The sequence below is a fragment of the Helicoverpa armigera genome, chromosome 6 (assembly GCF_030705265.1).
Source record: "Helicoverpa armigera isolate CAAS_96S chromosome 6, ASM3070526v1, whole genome shotgun sequence".
Taxonomy (NCBI): Eukaryota; Metazoa; Arthropoda; class Insecta; order Lepidoptera; family Noctuidae; genus Helicoverpa; species Helicoverpa armigera.
The window spans coordinates 2,167,455-2,177,343 of NC_087125.1; the positions used below are offsets into that span (position 1 = coordinate 2,167,455).

Genomic DNA, 9,889 nt, shown 5'->3' on the forward strand with positions numbered 1-9,889 from the left:
TGTATATAGGTATTTACAACAACCTCTATATACGACTCGTAATTGTTACACGAAATTAGACTCTATTTTCTAAGAAATAAGGTGGGGTTTTGGATGTGTTGTGGACAGATTTATGTTGGCCCAAGTTAGCATATCTGTTGGAAGTTTGCAATGCAGATTGGCCAGTTGTGTGAGAATGCAAATAATATGCGCCAATTTCGTCATACAACGGGTCGAGTGAAGTGATATCAATTCAATTTCTGAATCGATTTTGGGATGCCTATTTCGTGTTTTCTGTTGTTTTTTTTTATAAGTAGTGTAGTGGATTTTTATCGCATTTTTTAATAATTGTTTTTTGTAAAGTAACTCTTTTATGTAAATACCTATGTGTGTCAAAGAGATATCACTTAAGAAAAATGAAATTGACAAACCTTACCGTGCACGCAAAAGTTAACTTCTGTCATAGATTCAAGTGAAAAAAAAAGTTCTTGGTGTGTAAGAAGTCAACGTCACGCGGTGTTCCCAGGCGGTCACCCATCCAAGTACTGACCGCGCCCGATGTTGCTTAACTTCGGTGATCGGACGAGAACCGGTGCTTTCAACGTGGTATGGACGTTGACGAATTCTACCGCACAATATGAGTACCAAAGATTCAGGCGCTTTGAATGCATTCTAGGTTTATTATTTTTAGTTTCAAAGATATATTTAAGTACAACAATCTGCTATTCATCTTTGCCAACTCAGAAAGCAGGAAGTCCTCAATTTGTATGCGTACATGTTTTCTCGCAAGGACTTCATTTCGCCCTAAGCAGACCCCATATTTTCCCAAAATCAGTATTTTACCAACAGACGGTTCTATATTTACTCGCCATAACATACAACCCCATCACAAATTCTATAACTCAAACACATTTTCCATGAATTCACTTAGTCATAACTTTACAATAATTAAGCTTACCCGCAGGGAGTCTGGCAGAGAGGGTGTGCCATGGAGAACAAAATGACTAGCGGAGATGTCATATCGCAAAATCTCCTAAGAAAGTAACGCGCCAATTATTTTCAAAATCAAATCACCAATCACCATAACCAATCTATACTAATATTATAAAGAGGAAAACTTTGTTTGTTTGTTTGGTTGTAATTAATAGGCTCAAAAACTACTGGACAGTTTTTAAAAAATCTTTCACCATTCGAAAGCTAAATTATTCACGACTAACATAGGCTATATTTTATCCCGGTACGGGCAGTAGTTACCACGGGACGCGGGTAAAACCGCGGGAAAACGGCTAGTTTTTGATAAAAAGAAATTTGGTTTTGACAAGAAACCCTAACCCCTCGTTAGTTCTAATAACTTATCTTTTTGTTCTAGTAACTTTTTACCGTACGTTACGTTGTTTTACAAGAGCCTTCTTGTAAACCAGCCATCTTAGTATTTAAGATAATTGATGAAGTGTTAAAGTCATCATAGTGTTAAGTAGCATTACTTGTGTTAAGTAAACATGGGTATTATTGTGCCCATAAATTAATGAAAGATAACAATAATAAAAAAAAAGGGGTCTGCCCTACCCTCCTTACGGCATATCCGCTATCTTTCGCTCCTCCGTGGGGTGTGCAAACAAAACTGTACCGGCCAATTATTTGCAATATTAATCATATTTGGCCTGAAAGGGTTATCATGGGATACCTTGCAGTTATTGCATACTTAATGTACTTATTTTTGATTTATGAGAAGTTTTCCTTCTTTAGATGAGTGGATGATCTTGTCTGTAAGATATGAGATGAGATTTCCTTACTAATGTTATAAATGCGAAAGTTACTAACTCTGTCTGTCCAGCTTTCATGCCAAAACTATTGAATCAGTTTTGATGAAATTGAATAATGATGATATCCAATGAAATAAAGTTGTAGGTGCACCAAAACAAATAAACAGCCTTTACCCTTATATCTATAAAACATGATAAGCGATCAAAGTAAAAAAATATTAGTTTTGTGATTGTATTTTTGATAGATAAACTACACTACTAACTGTAACTAACTTTTTACTTTCATTACAGCCATTTTCCCATGTAACAAAGCTAGATATTACACTGGCCACCAATTTAACAGAAACCATATTGTAAACCATTCATTATATAAGCCAGTTTGCATTGCAGATCCCCGTTAGTGCAATGCAAATACTAATAGATGCTGGCTTAGAGCATTCAACCAACTGCAACCGCCGTGAACATAAATTGTTCCTAGGAAGTTTCCTTCAACACTGTTTCTTCTTCACAGTTTCTCAGCCATAATACTAGTCAGCAGTAGAAGAAATGTTTTTGATTTGAAAAGATGTTAATCGTAATAGACTACTCTCAATAAATAGATTTAATATTGACTTGAATCTCAATGCGAAAAAGTTGGTTAATTCGTGGAAGGATGGCGTTGGCTCACCGATCACTTATGCATTTTCGATCACATATCGATACGCATTAAAAAATATCAATTCGGAAAATTGACAAACACAAATGTAAGCTTGACACTGAAAAATACATGGGGTTGTAATTATCATATGCGGTCTTGTACCATCGGTAGAGGATAACACACAGCTATGTCGTCTCCGGTTGGTTAAGTACTCTAAGAACACCGACCATTGTACACTAGGGGACAAAAACACGTCGTCCATGGAAAATTGAATTTCCATAGATACGCCTCTGAAAGTGAGCCGGGATGGGTTTACAATGGGTTCCTAATTGTCTTTGTGTTTACTAAATGATATTGTTGGTACATGGAACATCACTATGTTTGTGGTGCGTCGATTTTGGTGGTGTGTAGTGTAATCTGGTGGGTTTTCTTTTGTTTTTGAGTAGTGCTTGTGAGGTCTATTTTTAATCAAAATGGTATCACCAGTAACCATTACTTACTGATATTACTACTTTACTTTCCTTTTACTTTACTTTTGGATTAGCTACTTTCAAGTAGCTGTCTGTTGCGTTTTCACGCTCAAACTACTGAACCGATTTGTTTCATATAGGCATTTTGATCAGATGCGGGAAGTAGTCCCGTCTTTATGCGGGGAACGGCTTGTCTACACTTATATTATCAAAAGGAAAGATTTGATTGTTTGACATGAATAGGTTTCAAAACTACTTGACCGATTTGAAAAATCTTTTCACTGTTGGGAAGGTACACTATTCTCGGTGATTTAACATAGACTATATTTTACCCAGGTGTGATATACAGGAATCAGCTTGCTCATTGTACCTACCTCACTACTGTGTTTTCTAATTCATAAAACAAAGCTCTATTCTTACATAACAATTAAGTCCGTTTATAACAGTAATAAACAGTGGGTACGCACTGCGTTACGGTAACGCAGTCGCGCTGTAATGACATCGTTACCTTGCATGCGATGCGACGGTGTTAGACGCGGGTGAATAGTGACGCTAGTGAGTTTGTAGGCACATAATTAAATAGCACAAAATAGTTCTAATGTATAATCATCGGCAAGGATATTCAGCCCTGACCTTCACCTGCGCAGAAGTGATTTATTGGTTAATTGCCATAAGTGTATATTGCGCAAAGCGATCCCCAATCTTCCGCCGTGAGCTCATTATATACCTACCTAAAGGACAATGCCTAAAAACGTCCCCACTCACCAACAGACTTGAAAGTAGTGTCATTGGATGCGCCTCATTTAATAGATCATTTCTTACTATGGAGACATATTCCAAAAGTATGGGGTTTAGGAACTATAAGACAATTTAGTATCCTTAATAATCAATTAACTTCAAGTTTGTTAACCAATTACTCGGAATTGCGTGGACCGATTTTGAAATCTATTTTTTGTATATAGAGAAACTATCTCAAAGCTAGTCCGATTTAATTTTCATCAAGATCTTTTAAGCAGTTTTTGAGTTATCATCAGTTAAATTAATCGGTTTGACACTTAGTTGAACTCTGTTGGAGGTGGTTAAGGTGTGCTTACGAAGTACTACACTGTCTCTTCAAACCGATTATTTTAACCGATGATAACTAAAAAACTGCTTAAAAGATCTTGATGAAAATTACATTAGACTAACTTTGAGATAGATTCTTTAAAATAAAAATAAAAACATCAAAATCGGTCCACGCAACTCCGAGTAATTGGTTAACAAACTTGACGTTTATTGATTATTAAGGATATTAAAATGTCGTGTCTTTCCAAAACCCCATACATTTGGAGTAAATCGTTTTGATAATCATGATCTATCGAAGGATGCGCTTCCGATGACACTAGTTTCAAGTCTGTTGGTGGGTGGGGACAGGGTCCATACAAAATCCGGCATTGTCCTTTGAAAACTCAAAAACGTTTATTCAAATTAGGCTGATAAATCAGCACTTTTCGAACGTCGAAAACAAAAGACAGCCCCTAAAACGCCCGCCCGTCACCATTTCGTATGTGTTTGTACTGGGAAGAAGAAGTGGCGCAACAAACTCCCCTGCAACACATGTCTGTCTATTAGGTTGGAATAAGTAAAATCAAACCTACCTACATTAAGAAATCTATACTTATAATAAATCTGTAGAGAGGTCAATTCTGTACATTGAATATATTTCCAAAATAACTATTAGGGGGTGATTAGTGATCGATACTGATGCCAAAAATGCAATCAGAAAATTTTTTGTCTGTCTGTCTGTCTGTCTGTCTGTCTGTCAGTCTGTATGTTCGTTATGGAAACAAAAACTACTTGACGGATTTCAATGAAACTTGGTACAATGATTCTTCATACTCCTGGGCAGGTTATAGGATACTTTGCTTCACGCTACGATCAATAGGAGCAGAGCAGTGAAGGTAAATGTTGGGAAAACGGGAGAAGTTACTCCATTTTTTAAGATTCCGTCGCGTGTGCAACCCTAATGGTTACAGCTACACAGAAACCATGTATGACGGAAATGTTCTTCATAAAATTATGTAAAAAATATCCCATGACAGTATATATCTATCTTTTATGGTTGACTCACAATAACACGTAAAACTCTCTCGGTAGCTTAGCAGTTCGGAGTTTTCTGATTATATTTGTCTACTATTACGTTTATAACACTCTCACTCACACAAATTAAAAATAGTTAATAGTATTACCTATTCATTAAAAAAAGATTCATATAAATCGGTGAAGAAACACCAAAGTTATACACGAAAAACGGATAAGCCATCGCGCGTGAATACTGAATCACGCTATAAGGATCATTTTTGGGCATCTGTCGCCGCGCTCGACGCGGCTGCGGCGCGGTGGCTGCGCGAGTTTCATACAATATTTGGCTCTTGGTGCGATTGATGCGAATAGGCGTTCAGAGTGTTCAACCTTATTGCGCGACTTTTAGGTTTTAAATAATTTATTTTTAACTTTCTTTTGTTGTTATTTTATAAACCTGTACCTATTAGTTATTTTGGTAGTGTTTAAATATTCGTTCAAATTACAAATTATCAATAGTTTACATTTTATTTCTTAAAGTGGTAGTAGGTACGCATAGATTTAGATAATTGGAGGGGCTGGTGTTTATTATTTCTTTCTCTCTTTGCACGAAGTCCGACTCTAACGCGGACGAAGTCGCTGGCAGAAGCTAGTCTAGAATATTTGTCATATATTCAAGAGATGGGAAACGATAAGATTATTTTTTTTTATGATAGCAGGCTCTCGTTTGACCATTTCTCATTTGATGCAGGCCATGATGTAGTCTGAGATGGAGCACACTTGCCTATATGCAACTTTTATCGGTTTTTTGACTTGAAGACCCCTAGTTTAAGCCACCAGGAAACACAGTCTCTGTGTTGGTTTTAGGTCAATAATATTTCAGGCCAGTAAGTCTGACACCAGTCTAACCAAGGGGTATTGGGTTCTCTGGGTAACCGGGTTGAGGAGGTCAGATAGGGCAGTCACTCCTTGTAAAGCACTGGTACTCAGCTACATCCGGTTAGACGGGAAGCCGACCCCAACATAGTTGGGAAAAGGGCTCAGAGGATGATGATGAATATTTCAGGCAAGATGTTTGCTGTAAAGTCTTTATTTTTATAACTTTCTATTAGTGTATTATTGAGGAGTACCTAAATATTGATACATTTCCTATTTCCTTCAAAAAAGAAGTAGAAAATGTGCATATCCCCCACTATGAAGCTACCCCCCCACTAAAAGGGGTCTTGCGTTCCTAACTACGGAGCACCATCAGGCTCGTTGTGTTATTAACATGTAAATGTGACGTCACTGTATGTTTGTCTGTCACGCCGTGTGTTTACTGCTAAGTGTGTTTAGGCAGATGTTATGATGGTCCGTATGTATGGGAAATGAGGCAGCTAAAAGTATAAATTATTTTTTACATGTAAGGTAAATCCTGTAAGTATGAATTATTTTAATTTTTGGCACCTATGTCAAAAATACAAGTATTATGTTTATTTAAACCTTAAGTATAGTATTATTGAAAGCTAAATTAATAGTGTCGAGATACTACCGATTTGTCTGTATTCACCCAGTATATAGAGAACAAAATACAAATTTATGGTAGAACCAAATATTGCTCATGAAATTTTTTCAGTCACTAAAGTCTGTGTGTAATAACAATTGAAAACCGTTCAGTAGTTTAGGCGTGAAAGCGCGACTGCGAGACAGAGTTCACTTTTGCTTTATCGAAATATAAGTAAGAATTTTTCATTGCTGTCCTAAATTACACCATATCCCTAGCATAACACTTGAGAATACTTAAAGTCCAACATCCACCATAAGAGCATCATTACACCATATTCTACGGCAGCTATAAGCAGCTATGGGATTAGCCAGAAAGATGTCACCCATAGCCACCTGTGTTTACTAATAACCCTTCATTTAGTACTGTAAGCCTGTGTCACGTGTATGGGCAATTTGCACATAAGGCTATGGTTATGTTATGTTATGGGGATTTACGTTTATTATAAAGTGTAAGGATTATTGTTGTAATGTAGCTTTGACTATGTGTAGAAAATATAGCTTATAAAAAATGCATAATTAGTGTACCACTTCATCTTGGGAAGGCAGTTCAAAATTTCGGTTCGGTTGTTTCAAAAGTATGTTAAACTAGCTTCAACCCGCGGTTTTATCAGCGTCCAAAGGAGCTACTGTAAACTCGGATAAAAAGTAGCCAATATTTCGATAAATTGACAATCGACCACTGAAATGTTTTTTTTCATATGCGACTTGTAGATACCTAGTTCCTGAAAAAGCACGTGCAATCAAACAAGAACACTTTGTATACGATTTACAGAAATACTTAGTTTAGTGTTTAGTTATATTTCAAAGAGAAGCAAAGAAAATATTATATTCGGTTGTACGAACAATTTACATCTGTACTTACCTAAGCTATAATATAAAGAAGTCGTGGTGGCCTAGTGGGTAAAGGACCGACCTCTCAAGTGTGAGGGCGCGGGTTCGATCCCAGGTCAGGCAAGTACCAATGCAACTTTTCTAAGTTTGTATGTACTTTCTAAGTATATATTAGACATCATTGGCTGTGTTTCGGATGGCACGTTAAACTGTAGGTCCCGGCTGTCATTGAACATCCTTGGCAGTCGTTACGGGTAGTCAGAAGCCAGTAAATCTGACACCAGTCTAACCAAGGGTTATCGGGTTGCCCGGGTAACTGGGTTGAGGAGGTCAGATAGGCAGTCGCTTCTTGTAAAGCACTGGTACTCAGCTGAATCCGGTTAGACTGGAAGCCGACCCCAACATGATTGGGAAAAAGGCTCGGAAGATGATGATGACTTACCTAAGCTATAATAAGATCCTTGAAACAATCAAGGTCAAAATATAGCCACTAGGTAATTTATAACCTCAAGTTCTCAAGTTATGACCACTGTAATGACGTGTAATATTCGGCACGCGTCGGTAATACCCGGTAATAACCGGTAATACCGGGTAATATTTTAACGGGACACTTGCGGTTGGCCGGGCAATAAACTGATACCTAACAGATGCCTGCTTGAGGGTTGGCAAAGAGTATGTTTGTGAACAGAAGGGATCATTCTTTGGTGGTCATTGTTTTAGAAAAGCCTTTGCAGCTCGGTCTTCCCAGATAGGATCATCTTTAGTACCTTTCAAGATAAAACACTGTTTTCGGTCTATATTTTTTAGGTAGGTACGTTAAAAGTCACAGGATTTAGAAAACTGCTGGTAGGTGCTTATGATAACCTAACGATAAGTATGATTCAATTTTGAATTAAGAATACAGCTGCCATTACTAATACTTACTTCACTACTTCAATCGTATAAAATCGTAGAGAAAATACTACTAAAAATTAGCGTAAAGTTGCACTTTTAGGCATAAAACTCCAAACAAAAACATCGCATCTACGCCCCAACACTCTATGCCATAACCGATGTAGTCAAGAGCGTATGACGGATGGCAACGGCTGCGGTTGAGTTGCGTGACAAATGCGGCCGCAGTGCGACCACGCAGCGTGACCGTGGCGTGAGCCGAACGTGTAGAAGTATTGTGACGGCTATTGGATGGTTGAATCGATGGAAAATTGGTTTTTATTTTCCGGGTGGCCTAGGGTTAGGTTTGGTGTTTTGTTTTTAAAATGTTTTAGTTAATTTCGTTATGTGATCTTTGTGTCTAGGATTGAAATAATTAGGATTATTTGAACTTGAATGATGTCATTCGAACGAACGCAAAACTACAAGAGATACATGAATTTGTTATCATTATTATTTAATAAGTAATTTAATAGGTAGTTTAATAGGTTTTTACCTAGCTGAAAAGTTGCATGTAAAGCTACAGCTAATTGGATTATCTATTTCATGATGTTATCGGCGTCTTTACCTATTTAAGATTATGTTTTCATTCAGAGAGTCTACTTTGATGAAACTTGCCTGTCAAGATTATTTGAAAATACATATTTTAATTTATCCTTTTTGAAGGACATGACCATGAACCCTGAAAATAAGCATTTCAGAAACTTCAAAATAGTTTCTACTGTATATAAAATGGATAAACTTTTGCAAATAACTACTTATAAGATCTTAATGTTTGTGTGTATGCAAAGCCAAGTCATTTATTTGAATGAGACCATTTTATTGGCGTTTGAAAGTGAAAAGTAACATACAAAGAAAATTGCCTTTTCTGAAAATGTGAACTAAATATCTAAATGGGCAATTCTTATATTTAAGACCATTGTACTTTTGAAAGTCTGTTTTAACTTTCCGAAGCGGCTTTATAATAAATCGGCTTGTATTTAATTGGCAACACAACTATTAACTAAGAATTACTATTAAGCAATCGAGATCATTTTTTTCGTTTGTTTAAAACCTTAACTTTAACCTAATCAATCTCATTTTAAGAAATCTTTATTCTTACTATTCGGATACATTGAACTGAACCAACTTTGGGGTACTACAAGACTTTGCTAATATCATACCCAACAATTTTAGTCGGCTTTAGCAAACCTTCGACTTCTTACGTACCTACACCACACACCACCACTACACGACCCGTTCTCAAATCATCACAAAACCGTCCTTAAATACATTTTTCCAAACCCATTAATATCACATACACGCACCATTTATAAGAAAACTACAAGTACCACCACATTACGACACGTAATTACTTGGTCTCCCTTCTGGAACTGCCTGCGTCTCCCATAATTGAATGGGAAAGAAAATTTATGGTTTTTGCACAATTTTTATAGGCTCCTGTGTTTAACGTGTCTGCTGGCAACGATTATGAACGGTGGCTGTGTTGTCACCCTATGTAACGTGAGGGCATCTGGTAAGAGTATGTGTAAAGAGTTGGTGTAGGTGTGATTGGGTGTCGTTTTGGTGTGACTGTCTGGATGTCAAAAACCGCTTTTCACATCCAGACAGTCACACCAAATTATTTGATATTTACAGAAAAAAAAAAGGTAATAATGATTAACCGTCCTCCA

At 36.9% G+C, this 9,889-nt stretch overlaps 1 non-coding gene across 1 annotated transcript; it reads right to left on the reverse strand.

The window, feature by feature from the left end:
• Positions 1 to 480: 480 nt before the first annotated feature.
• LOC135117037 (5S ribosomal RNA) lies at positions 481 to 599 on the reverse strand. The gene has a single exon (XR_010276604.1). It is a non-coding gene; the product is annotated as a 5S ribosomal RNA (ribosomal RNA).
• Between the last annotated feature and the right edge of the window lie 9,290 nt (positions 600 to 9,889).